Source organism: Plectropomus leopardus, chromosome 2 (assembly GCF_026936395.1).
Source record: "Plectropomus leopardus strain MGB_pleo_1.0 chromosome 2, ASM2693639v1, whole genome shotgun sequence".
Classification (NCBI taxonomy): domain Eukaryota; kingdom Metazoa; phylum Chordata; class Actinopteri; order Perciformes; family Serranidae; genus Plectropomus; species Plectropomus leopardus.
The window spans coordinates 38,583,211-38,597,402 of NC_142177.1; the positions used below are offsets into that span (position 1 = coordinate 38,583,211).

General features: G+C 39.4%; 1 protein-coding gene across 2 annotated transcripts in view; it reads left to right on the forward strand.

The window, feature by feature from the left end:
• Positions 1 to 14,192, forward strand: part of ripor3 (RIPOR family member 3) — a 69,609-nt gene that overhangs the window by 12,040 nt on the left and 43,377 nt on the right. Inside the window, exons 1-2 of one of the 2 annotated variants that reach the window (XM_088070303.1) lie at positions 9,746 to 9,766; positions 11,363 to 11,455. The gene's annotated coding sequence lies outside the window, so the exon portion shown is untranslated. Of the gene's footprint in view, positions 1 to 9,745; positions 9,767 to 11,362; positions 11,456 to 14,192 lie in introns of those variants that run through there. The other variant, XM_042493936.2, reaches the window with a different exon arrangement.

Sequence of the window (14,192 nt, forward strand, 5' to 3'; positions counted from 1 at the left end):
TTTGGGTGTTATTGCTGTAATAAATCAGATGTTGGTCTCTATTTACTTTAGCAGGCTATATAAATTAAGACACTTGTTTGAAATACACTAGATAATTAATCTTTTTAATCTAGTTTCACCTAATCTTTGAGTAAAGCACATTTTAATTTTTCATTGTTTTATTGTCATTGCAATGTCACATTGTCAAAGACGCAATGTTGCACTCAGGGATTTTTTGAGTTATTTGAAAGAAAGCATCAGTAGAAAACTACTTTAAAATGTAACTATCACTTTTTTTGTTGTTGCCTTATGTGTTCATGTCAATGTTCAATTTGTTGTAAAAGCTGAGTTTTAGCACTGTACTGTAAACTGAGTACAGTTTAATACTGCTTATTTATTGCAAGTAACTATTATGACATTTTCGCATATGGCATCTCATACTCATTATATCATGCAGCCCTACTTTTACTTTCCCTTCCTGCCTGAAAAACACTGTGGTTAATGTGTGATTATGTTGAAGCACACAAACCACTTGGTTATGGCTAGGAAGAAATGTTTTGGCTTAAAATAGCCAGTTTTGGTGGCACAATTCCTGGTGGAAAAACAGCAACGGGTTGTCAAAAAGGACCCCTTTTTGGTGGCTAAAAAACCCTGGTAGATACACTGATGACTCATTAAAAACAGTTTTTCTGTTTTTTGTGGGCTGCAGCTTGGCAAGCGTCCTGCTCACGCGCCACACCAGCCACCATCCCCTCCACCTCCTGATGACAATGTCAGCTCATACTCAGTCACTTTGAAACCTTTAGTACAGTACACATGAAATCTCTCACTGTGCACACACATTTGAGTGAAGCCTTATTCTAGTCCTCATTGCATTGCATTGCTTTATTCACTTTGCAATTATTGTACTAACACAGATATGTATAATATGTTTTATACATGTTATATTTCATCCCTGTATTTAACCTTTTGCACTTTTTAAGATTTGAGATAGATTTTTCCTCACGTGATTTTTTCTCACATACATATTAAATGGCATTGTTGGAAGGAGCCAGAGATCTATAACTTTCATTGCCAACGATTACATACATGTGTGACATGCATGACAGGACCTCACACGCAGGCCAGAGAGTCACACACGCATCAGTACACACTTTGAGGTCAAACTCTGAGAGTTCATCCAGGCTCCATGTGGATCTACAGGCCCCACGAGTCCAATCTGAAACAACACACTGACGCTGCAACACTCCACCGCCTTCACCAGGCAACCAGCCAGGGTCAAAGGTCAAACCCATGTTCTGGTCCCTGACAGGTCAGAAGTGTGTGTTCAAAGCACATGCCAGACACCATCACCCTTTAAGTTGACATGGCTAGTCTCTTATTTTCCCAACCAGCAGTAAAGAGCAACATGATGGTTCATTTCAAGTTTTTATCCTCTGCAATTCAGTTCAGTTCAGTTTGTTACACATTAGTACAATTATGTATTTATTTATTTATTTTTGTCACCCCTCTGTTGAGGTATCTTGCACACTGATTTGATACTAAGGGGAGGAGCTAGAGACTCTGCAGATGGTTTATTGGTCAAAAGAAAATAAAAACTCTTGCTTAAAAAGCACCCAACGCAAAAAAAAAAACAAACATTGTTTTTAAACTACTAAAAATGCTTTGGGAAAGAGACTATAGTAGTGATACTCAACATACAGCCCGCAGGCCGAGTCTGGCCCATGCTAGGGTGCTGGGTAGCCTCCTCAACCATTTCGTAATTCACAATAAAAATTAGTCACACTGGATATGTTTTTGTACTTTTAGTATACATAATCTACCAGAGTGCATAAAACAGCATCAAAACAGAGCTTGTTTATCAAAACAAGCTCCAGTGGAGGATCCCCCGTACCCCCGACAGAGGTCCTTGCTAAGCCCCTAATGTCTTAAAATTCAAAACAAGTCCTTAAAGCTGAGAAACGTCCTAAAATCCTAGACATCTGAAAGTCTGAGAAACATCCCTAAATTCTAGAAATGCTCTTAAATCCAAAAAAGTCCTAGCAACATCCTAAAACCTGAGATACATCCTAAAATCCTACAAATGTCCTTGAAATCCAAGATAACATCTTAAAATCTGAGAAACGTCATAAAATCCAAGAAACTCCCAAAAAAACATCCTAAAATGTGAAAACATCATAAAATCCTAGAAATTTCCTCAAATGTCCACCTGATGAAGTCCAATATTCACTCATTTGGCTCTGGCTTCGGTTATTATCAACTTCTGAGGAAAATATCTGTATATCTACATGTCTCTTTAGCTGCTAAATGCTCTTTTATGTTCACCAGCTGGTGTGCAGTGGCTTTTTACAAGTTTTTCTCTGAAAACAGTGCTATGAGAGGTGTGAGAGTGAGCCAGGACAAAAAAGTTAAGGGTCAGACAGAAACAATGAGCTAAAACACACCGTAAGGTCCTGTTTGGTCGAGGGGAGCTGCAGATTTAACTTATCATTCTCTGATCACATTTCTGTTCAGCACTACCACCAGAGACACCTATAACATGTTTTTTTACTTTATTTGAGACATTATTATCAATAAAATAAAGATTACAGCTGCTCTAACCAAAAATTTAAAAATAATGTTGGTTTTTGATGTACTCTGAATCATGCTAATTAACTTTGAAAGCTTTTCATGAATCCTAATGTCACAGAGGAATTCACCACACTGTCCAATATCAACAGTGCTCAAAGTATCTGCATGCCCATTTGCAGTACATATATGCGTGTGTGGATGCATGTTTGTGTTTTATCATTTCCCAGCATGTGGCCTGGTCCCCTGAACCAGCTTGACCTCTGTTCACTACTGATAAAGATAAAGTCCTCCTCTGAGGCGCCCAGACATACAAAACACAACACTCCTAAACCGCATAAGCCTGTTCCACGGAGCATCCACGTTAAAAGACTGCACACCGCATAGTTTAAAGCTGCTGTCAACATTTAGTGTCAGTGCAACGTAGAGTGTACTTTCTGTAGCGATGCTGAAAGAGTTTGGGAAAGAGATGTTTATAAATCAGTGGATACTTTTTGGGAGAGTCAACACCCTCTGAAACGACTCAATTCACCATCTAGATTTAAGACAGCCAGTTCACAAAATTTGGACAGTCTAAAAGAGCCGTAAAATTAAATTTATTTGGACCGCTCTTATAGGAATGAACGCAGCCCCGCCGCCACGGGTGTATCCAGACTTCCTGTAACACATCCATGTGTGTAACTTGATGACAGAAAAAAAACTAATTTGTCTGTCTGCTCTGTCTGTGCTCAGCCAAATGTTAATCTGTGAGGGACGAAGCATCACTCTGTGACAAGTCCAGGTGGACTGTGAGTGCTTTTGTAGTTCCAACAACTCCAACAGAGTGATATGTCAATTTCAGGGGAACCACTTCACATTTACACATCCACCAGGAGCTTCTCATTACGGTGCTGGATCACTGCTGCGTGTGCTTGAGTGCCAGAAGAAACAGGTTTTCAGTGGTCTCCGCAGCAGAGTCCTGGTCATAACTGCGGTTTCACTAAAGCATCTGGTTTTTGCTCTACCTGCTGAGGAGAAAGGAACCTGCTGAAGAGAGAAACTCTTCTTCCAGCTTCACGCAGGACAACAAATCACAATTGACCTGTCTCTGTTTAAACGAATAACAAGTGTTGTGTTTTGGGCGGATTTTCTTTTTAACGGTCCAAGCTGTCGCTGAGTCGGGACGCCCCCCGCAAGTGTCGTTTGTCTGAGCAAAATGCTCGTGGCCTCAGGAGGCAGAACAAGAATTTCCATTTCACACTCGGGTGAAATTCCAGATTGGCTGAGTTCACCCCACAGGGCCCTTTCAAAGGCCCACATTATGCCAAGTGAAGTCAATCATGAGAAAGGAAAAACAGTTTGTAGCTTCACGTTTATATTTTAGGCACTGGGCCGACTCTCCGTATCAGAGTGAGTCATGCAAAGTGAAAAGACAAGAATAAATCAAAGTCCTCTTCCAAATGGCCTGATAACAAGAGGAACAAGTTGCAAACAGAGAATATATGAGACGATCTAGATTTAATCTCATGACATTTTGCAGATGTTTCTATCTACAGTGCTTTAATAGGAGTTGGGGTTCATACACTTTTTTAACAATCAATTTCCCTGACTCTTCGATGACTTTTAGGCAGATTTTATAGACCATATATTCTCCGAAACAGCCATCTCTAATACTTATTGGTTCTTTTTCATTACTATATAATTGCTTTTCTAAATACATAATATTAAAAAAAAATAATGGATTCAGACCAGGATTAGAACTGAATATCTAAATATAATTTAGAGACTGTTTGTCACTTATGAGAGGGTAGGGGGTGGTGCAAAACGGGGGAGGCATGTCAAATAATTTTAAAGCATTGGGGAAGGATTTATGTTTATTTCATTTTGGCTTCAGGTGGGGGGGATACAACTTTAACTGACTGTTTTTTGTATTTATTTTACTGCCTATTTTTTTCCTTGTAATTTTTTATCTTTTATATTTATTATTATTATCATTATTATTAATTTAAAAAAAAAATATATATTTTTTTTCTAAATCTTCCAGTCCTAAAAATTCCGTGACTTTTCCAAGTTTTTCCATGACTATATGTGAGACAATCTGGATTTAATCTCATGACATTTTGCAGATGTTACTATCAATAGTGCTTTTAGAGGAGTACATACGTTTTTAACTCTGGGCAGCAATGCAGGTTTTGAGACAGATTTTCCAAACCTTCGCCTGCTGAGCTGCAGGGAGACCTCGTCTTTGTGAAGCCCTGCATGCTGCGCCACATATATGCACTCTCCTCACTTGCAGATATCAGGTTTCTGCTCCATAAGGGCGCTGGCTATACTGATGCAAAGCGAAGTATGTTGGCTGTTGAACAGAAATGCAGAAATTGAAGCGGCATTATACAGACACAGGGGTTAAAGGAAGTTGAGAGAGGGGTCGCTTTAATACTTAAAGTCTGAATATAAAGAAAGGAATTCCCAAATCCATAATTTCTTTGGATAATCACCTCCATGTGTAAAATGAATGGATGTCTGCAAGCTCTGACATTTTATATTTAATATAGTTTTTCCCAACTGTGATCTGTCAGCCACATTGTAATTTTGGGGGGGTGAGACGATCCTAATGCACGTTATCCTCTAAGTTCTCTCTGTTCATTGTAGTAAAAGTGTCTATAAACAGCACTGATATTTAGCTGACAAAGATACATGAGTGTAGAATTAACGTTTCAGCTATTACAACAGATACCAGATTTTAAATAAGAGAAGCAGCAAAGACACCTAAAAACACAAAGAGGAGGATGAGTATTCTGCAGAGGGTGGTTCAACTTTCGTACAGTGGAAACAAATCTCACCAACGGAAGATACTTCAAGGATTTACTGCTGTGACGTAAGAGAAAACAAAGCAAAGGAACTGTCGCATTCACTGTTGCTCAAGAGGTAGAAAACCTACAACTACCACAATGCACCACACCATTCCACACAGACCTCATTTAGGCACTGTTACTGTTCTCAGCTCAGAGGCGAGACCACTCTGCCCCCCTTTTCGTGATAGGACCTTATATACAGAGGTGAGGCGGCATACCAGCATGATATTCATTTGTGTGTGTGTGTGTGTGTGTGTGTGTGTGTGTGTGTGTGTGTGTGTGTGTGTGTGTGTGTGTGTGTGTGTGTGTGTGTTCTGTGCTACATTGAACTCACTGGCCTTACTCCCCACAGGGCCACTGGGTATCAAATACAACATACACACAAATAGCTCCCCCCTGTGATCTTTATTATGTTCTTCTATGAGGTGTATCTGTGTGCGTCTGTGTTGGGGAGGGGGCGAGATTTCTGTAAAAAAAAAGAGTTTAGATTTACAATGATGTGAGTGATGGATGGACATGGATTTTTCAAAATGATCCTTACTTTAAGTACTCATCCTGGGAGGTTTTCAGTTTTTCTTGGAGGCACGAGTTCTATTTCTGTCCACAACAATAACAAACTGTAGATCTTCTGTTTATTTATATGCATCAGACATGTAAACTGCACAACTTGTTGTGGTTTAGGAGAGTTTTCCTGAGGAAAACTCTCCTAAACCAAAGAAAAGGCTGTGAAAAGCCGCCAAGCTGCAACCCTCTGAGCTGAAAAGTAAAGCCAACACTGGAGTGCCAAAGACAAAAATCCAAGATCCAAACTTGAGACATCAAAATGGGAGCCCACAAATCAATGGGTGACATTACAATGTTGATTATTTTATACAGTCGATAAATCCCACTGCTCTCTACCTGCTTGGCAGGCACCAGAGGACAGACACGAGGCAGGTTTTCGTTACAGAGTTGCACAAAACTTAAGTGATATCTTAAAAATGTCGATAAATCACAATTGCGAAATGACTGTGTTTCCACTGAGTGATGTTATGAGACTTCTCATCTGGTGTTAACATTACAAGAAGCATGGTGATGGTTGTTCAAAACATCAGCAAGTTTATTTCTATTGTAGCCTCCGCACTAACCATCATTATTTCCAACTGAAGGCGACATGGGCGTGCTGTGCAAACGTTAATGGAAAGCCCCTTCTACATGGGAGTAACCACACATGAGGGAATTGGCACTAAGAGTTGTGCGATGCAATAACACCTCTTGTGGCGCGTGCTGCATTATGCAAGCGTAAAAACACTATTGTGATAAATAGAAGTTTTTTCGATATTGACATGTTTCAATTAGGTATATTTTATATTGAAAATTTCAATTTGCACAATTCAAGGTTTAATGGAAACCCACCTCCAGTGAGAGGTTAGCTGGTGAACATGGTGGAGCGTTTATCAGATGAAGAATATTCCCTTCTGAATTCCATTCAAGAGATATTTCCCTCTGGAGTTGGTGGGGACCAAAAACAGAGCTAAAAGAGAATAATGGTCATAAAATTGGACAAAAACACAACTCAAAAATGAATGACTATGTTGCTCTGTAACTGCTGGATGTGTAAATAAGTAACTGTTTGCTAACAAGTTTACCAAATCAGCATAAAAGATGGTGATATATCAGTTTTGTTTTTATTTATTACAGGTTAAAAAATATTTGCCTTTCCTGCCACACTTTTAAATCAAACTTGTCCTCCTTTGTTCAGACCTTTACAAAACCAAAACACACTTAAGTGTGCAGACTTAACAGACATCACCTCACATATGACAAAGAGACACCATGTTCATACAGAACTTAATGTACTAAACATGCATTTTACGTCCCTGTGTAGTTAAATAACTGAGCCTCAGGGGGACACTGCAGCAAGAAACAAGTCACATTAACTGCAACTACAGACCAAACAGAAGCACAAATCATCCAGGCCGGATTCACCTTGTTGTTTCAGGCAGGACAAATCTCAATGCAACCATAACTAAAAGGAGGTGACCACACAAAGTGCAGCACTGTCTTGTTGTGACGGAACAAGAGCAGAAGAAACTCTTATTTAAATGGATTAGATTAGAATATGAATCAGATTAAGATTCAAAGATGTTATTTTGAGTTTCCTCTCAGTTTAACTGAGGATCTAATTGAATCCTATAAGTATGTTTCAGGCAGTAATTTTACTGAAGTGCAGTAACAGCTGCAGGACCCTCTGGTACCATAAAGACCTGCAGAGTGCATCCTTCCTTATCTTCTGCTGAATCCATCAGACTGTGTCCACAGGGAAGCGTTCATTCTTTACAGGTTAAAAACCCAAGCAGATACATTAGGGAAACATCGGCCGTGTCCAATAAATGACTAATGTAACTATTTTCAGTCATTAAAGGTCGACTAGCTGCTCCCTTTTCCAGGTTTTTTAAATGAAACGCCAACTCAGCCGTTAGGATACAACTTAATGTATAAGCATTTGACCAGTTTTAAAGGTTTTATTACCCCCTCTGAAATCCACCTCTCTGCTAGGATCAAGACAATCCAGATTTTTGGACCAGATATATCCCGATCCTGCTAAAAAGTTTTGATCAATAAAAACTGTAGGTTTGATTGAAATCAAGACCAAAACTGAATTACATGATGTAGTCTGATTTCAAAATATATATATTTTTTTTAAACAGCCCATTTTCAAGATCCAATCTGATAGCCGATCAAAGGACTTCCAAACAACTGGGCTATTGGATTTGTTGATGACGTCACTTTTTGTCCAAAATAAGCGTTGCTTTACTGTGTGAAGGCAAGTTAATTTATATAGCACATTTCAGCAACAAGGCAAACAAACTACAAAAGCTAAAGGGATTCAGGTCCTTTTTTCTATTCAGAACTGTGTGAGTGTGTGTGTATGGGTTGGATTCTTAGTTTAATTCAAAGAAGTGTATCAGAAACAAACTTTTTTTTCCAGCTTTGACTGACTGTGTGAATCATGTGATTCAATTCAGAGAGAAACATGCTGGAGCGTATATCTGCAGCCAGTGATTCATGTAAAGTGTCAGGTCATAAATTTGAATCCAGATTTCAGTTACTCCAACAATTATCTGAGGAAGATCACAACGTACTGCATTTCTTCAGTACTACTTGAATCCTTGACATTAAACATTAGCCACAAAAATACAGGCTGTTCTGAACAGCTCATTAAGTTTTATTTGAAACTGCTACAGCTTATACTCATATTTTTGTTAGATTTATGGAAAATTAAAAAAAAATAGATATGAGCTGACTGACAAGTCAAGGAAGATCAAAAATAAAATCAAGAAACAGGTCCAACTACAGACAGACGGACAGCTGAGGAGTCTCATAATGTCTTTTGATGTCGTCTCACTCACTCACACACACACACACACACACACACACACTTGTGCTGCTTCCAATTAGTCACATGACATCATCCAACATCCACTTTACCCACACAGACACACACACAGACGCACACACACACACACACACAGCTTCAGTGTTAATGCACATAAACATGGATATATCAATCCAGTCACCAGAATAAATGTTGGCACTGTATTTTTCTGCAGATTCTGTTATATTGTAGCAGATATGTTGAAAATTTGCGCTTCAACAATGCTGTGGTTTACATTTGGTTATGTTTAGGCACAAAAGCACCTGGCTTTTGTTAAGAATAGATCATGTTTTGACTTAAAATACCTGGTTTTGGTGGCACGCTGATAAAAACACCCACGTTTGGTGGCTTAAGAGCCACTGGAAATACAGCAACGAATTGCTAAAAAACTACTGATCTTGTTGGGTTTTTTTGGTATAGAAGAGTGGTCTGCAGCTCGGCAGGCATCACACCTACTCCATCCACCATCCCCCTCCACCTCCCGATGACAATGTCAGCTCATTTACTACGTCACTTTAAAAACGTTGATAAGATATGTATGTGACGATAAAATAAAACACATTCGGGATTTTCAGAAATGTACAATGCCAACATTGTCTTCTGGCGACTGGGCTGCATTCAGGAGAGGAAGATGGACAACAGAGCAAAGATGGGGAGATAGAGTGTGTGTTATGTGTGTGTTCAGCATGTTTAGGGCTCAGCTTAAGTGGTGTTGACAGCAGGGCTAATCGAGGGGAGGACCGTGGAGAGTTGGTATGATTACAAACCCAGAACTTCTCTCCACCTCCTCTTCCTCTCCATTTCTTCCTCCTCTTGTCGCTCACATGAGAGAGACATATTAGGAGGGAGGAAGACAGAGTAATGGAGAGACTTGCACAGACAGAGTGATGTCTCTGTATCTGTCTTTTCTCCACAGAGACAGACGCACAAAGAGGCCAATGGGAGATGGATGAAGAGAGAAAGACAAGTGAGGGGTCCCTCTTTGTCTCCTCTCAGCTGTGAAAATAAAAAAGCTGCAGAAAGACTGATAGAAAAGCATGTGGGGAGACACACAGCGTCCATATTGGATTTAGATCAGACTCTCTGAAAAAAGACAGCAGAGTGAACGTAAACAGACTCACATCTGCTTCACAATCATCTCTAGTTTTGCCATCTCGCTGTCCATACAGTCATTTTGCCATAGTGATCTATTCTGCACCAACACAATCCCCAGAATAAAATCTGGGACTGTACGTTTCTGCAAACCAAATATACATTTGTACACTTGTACATTCAGATGCAGTGAATCTGTTGAAAATTTCTTTCTCTACCTTTCAACAACGCTGGTTAACTTGTTGCTAGGTTTGTCACAAAATTGGTTATGTTTTGGCTTAAAATACCTGCATTTGGTGGCAGTATCCCACCTTGAAACAGATGTCTGTAAGTTATTTTAAGAACATGCTCTGCAGCTGTGGGCATCATGTTGGACACTACTGAGCCATATTGAGCAGGGAGAAAATACCAGGAGATGGTACCAGCACTGGAAACCAGTGAGTACCAGCCCAATTCAGGCTCCTGGCCAAAATCACTGACAAGTCTCAGCTTGAAACTTCTTATAAATGTGCTTAAAACTTAAAAATGAGCTTCAGTTACCACTAACTCTGAAGATGCTCACATTGTCTAACTGTGTGTGTCTGTGAGCTCTGATCTTTCTGAATTTGATTCATTTAAAAATGAGGCTCATTTTCATAAAAACGGACAAATACTGTGCAAAATGTGTAAACGTTGGCCAATTTAAATACCTGCAAATAACACAGGAGCAACAGGATGCAGGTGTTTTGAGCCAGGAAACATTGGTTGTGTGTTGACTTTGTGTCCCTGGCCAAACGTGGTCAGGATTGGACGCCAAAAACTGCAGCATTATTATGAGGTGGAGGGTGAGATATTAACCTTGTTTCCATGTCCAATAATGCTCCAGTCAGACCTTCTCATACAAACCAGTAAATATTGAGCATATTAATGCTATGAAAAAAGTAAGTTTGTCAGTTTATTTGGTTATAAATGGTTGTGATCAGATGGCCACAGTGTGACATCCACTACACGTCCAAAGATTAGTATTACTCAATATCCATTTCTTAAAAACAAAAAAGATGCTTATGTCATTTTGTATCTAAATGTAAATAATATTTCAGAATTTAAAATCTGTGGCGCTTGTAAGACCCAAAAGATTTTGCCAAAAAGTGAGGTGATGTTGTATAAAGAGCGTCCATACAAATAGCACGTGGCAGATAAACAGATAAATGGGCAAATTTTGTGACGTTGCCTGGACGCTCAAACAGGATGTCCAATGGACAGCCAGGTAATGCTGAGGACGTCTGCACAACTTTCATGACAGAACTATTTTTGAACCATAACGAGACGCCTTGATTGGATGTTCAAACAGCGACCATCCGGTATCTCACCACTTGTTGGGGAAATTTACTTTTTTGTGAGCGTGTGTCTTATTTCTGCACGTTTAGCAGCTGTAAAAGCTGGACTAACCTTTTTTGGAATTCACTCATATGTTTACTTGTAATTATTTCAGTGTGTCCTGTGAAGATGAAGTGACACCACCAGGATCTGAGCCACGAGAGCATCACAGCTTGGATGTTGCCATCAGACGAAAGACAACACAAAAGTAAGAAACTTATTTCCGGTTAAATCTTGAGAAAGTTGGCAGGTAGAGTCAGTGTCAGAGGACTTTGATTTCCTAACACTCATGATGAAGCTCCTCGTCAGCTCACAGTAAATCTGTTTTCTGTCTCGAGGCTTCTGCTCTGATGAAAGTTGCGTCTTATAAACAGCCGGGACTTTAAGTGTGATCCACACCTACTGGATGATGATCCAAAGTTTTCATGGACATCGCTCAAATAACTGCACACTCAGCTGTTTACTGATGAATATATTCAGATAAGGATTTTGTTCATCAGCGTGTCGGTGCACTCAGATGTGGGCAGGCACCGTGTTTGTGTGTGCAGACAGATGTTTTTCATCTTCTCTAGAAGATGAACGTGAACATGAACATCTAAGAGTCTGTGCAGGGTTGTGTATGTATCTGTTGGAGAGTATAGATGTTTGTATATTTTGAGGACTTTAGAGAAGCCAGGCATTTGTGTGTGTGTGTGTGTGTGTGTGTGTGTGTGTGTGTGTGTGTGTGTGTGTGTGTATGAGAGAGAGAGAGAAAAGAACCAAGATGTTTGTATCTTGTTTCTCCTCAGGAAGATAGAGATGTACACTGTGTGGAAATTTAAATATAACTAAGGGACTGTTTGCTATTTATGAGGGGAAGGGGGATGCAAAAACAGGTAGGAATGTCATTTTTTTTAAAGACTGGGAGGGACATATGGTTTTAATTATGGTTTGGGGAGTGGCAAACAACTTCAAATGTCTGTATTTTGTATATATTTTATCGCCAATTTTAAAGAAAAGTCTTCTGTGTCCTTTTTTCATTGATTTCTTTTCTTTCTTAAAAAAAAGTTTTTCATTTAATTTTTTGGGCGATATTTTTCTCTTTTTTTTTTCTTCAGCTTTTTTTTCATCAAAAGAAAACATTTGGGTGATTTTTTTGTGATTTTTGAAGAAAATATTTTGGCAACTTATAGACATTTCTCACATAACTGTACACTCAGCTGTTTATTGACGAACATGATCAGATTTTTTGCTTGTGTGAACAGATGTTTCTCATCTTTTGGAGAAGATGAACTCGTACAAGAACATCTAAGTGCTTGTGCAGGGGTTGTGTATGCGTGTGTGTTGGGAAGCACAGATGTTTGTATCTTTTGAGGACTTCAGAGAAGCCAGGCATTTGTGTGTGTGTGTGTGTGTGTGTGTGTGTGTGTGTGAAGAACCCAGATGTTTGTATCTCCTCAGGAAAATAGAGATGTACACTGTGTGTGAAGAGTTTATGTCAATAGGTTTAAGAGATTAAGTTACTGTAGAGTCTTTTAATCTTTGCTCTGGCTTGGGCCTAAACACACAGAAACCCTGGATATCACCACATAACACAACACACAGCAGGGGGACAGAGGGGTGAGGTGGACGAACGTGGACGACAGGCAGGGAGAGATGAGCGAGGTCTGCAGTGTGAGTAAAAACTGAGAGGAGAGGTGGACGTTAACAGAGTGAAAGGAAAAACACGAGGACAAAGACAGTGATGGAGTCAGGAGGGAGACAGAGGCAGAGATAAAGAAATCTGAGAAAATGGAAAGAAAGGGAGAGGAGACGTGAAAAATGGCCATTTAAAACATGAAGCCAGCGAAATGACAACTGCAGAGGAGGACAGCTCATCAAACACATTCCTTCTCTTCTTTCCTTTAGCCTACTTTTTTAAACATTATTTCCTGTGGAACAACTGAATGTTGTCTGTCCTCCTGTGTCCTCTACTTGCCCTCACTGTATTCATTTATCTATATCGTTTACATACTGCTGTAGTTGTAAATTTAGCTTTTGGCTCCCTTTCTCATGAGGTATTAACCTCTTATTAATAAAAATACACTCTGTTTTGCATGTTATTTTATCTGTATGATCAGGTCAGTTGTAATTCATTACTTCTACATTAACCTCTCCCCCTCTGCCTTCGTTTTTAGGGGGAAGGGGGATCTCTGGGGGGAGAAAGCAGGTCGATAGTATATGCTATGTAAAAGATGTATATAGAGTTGAGTCGATTTCTGGTTTTGGCGGTCCAGTGCACGAGCTCAAACCGTATGATTTAATGCAAACTGGCTGACCTACTAGGAAATTCATGGGTTGTTTGATTTTTCATTTTTTTCACATCTGTTTATTATTATTTTTAGTTAGCATAAAGTAAACACTGCATACAAATGTTGGAAAAAATACAAAAACAATAAAGAATTCACATGTACGGACACATTATGGACAATAGGACATGTACCTTCAATAAAATGAGACTAAAAAGTCACAGTCTGGAGCTCTGCAAAAGCCCTGCTTTGTGTGTGTCTGTCAGAGGAAGACATAGAAGAGAGCAAGAGAACCAAACACCAGTAACTTATAAAAACAATGTGACAATTTATACTCAATGTTCACGATAAAGTTATTTTATACATCACACGTGGAACAAGCCGCAGCACATCGAGTATATTCGATATATCGCCCACCCCAATACAAAATGTACAAAGTCGCTTTATATGGTGATTATTGGCATCGCATAATAGGTATTATTTAATTATTATAGTAAAGGGATAAGAGGACACTGATGGTCTAACCTGTGCATACTCAATGAGGGGTTTCTAAGTCTCATGGAAAATCTCAAAGGAACCTCTTAAAGTGAAGTTTTTCCAGTTTAAGGTGCTCTCAAAACATCTTTGACCGATGTGTGAGGTTGTGCCTGTTTCCAGTTTAATACAATCTATCTGAGT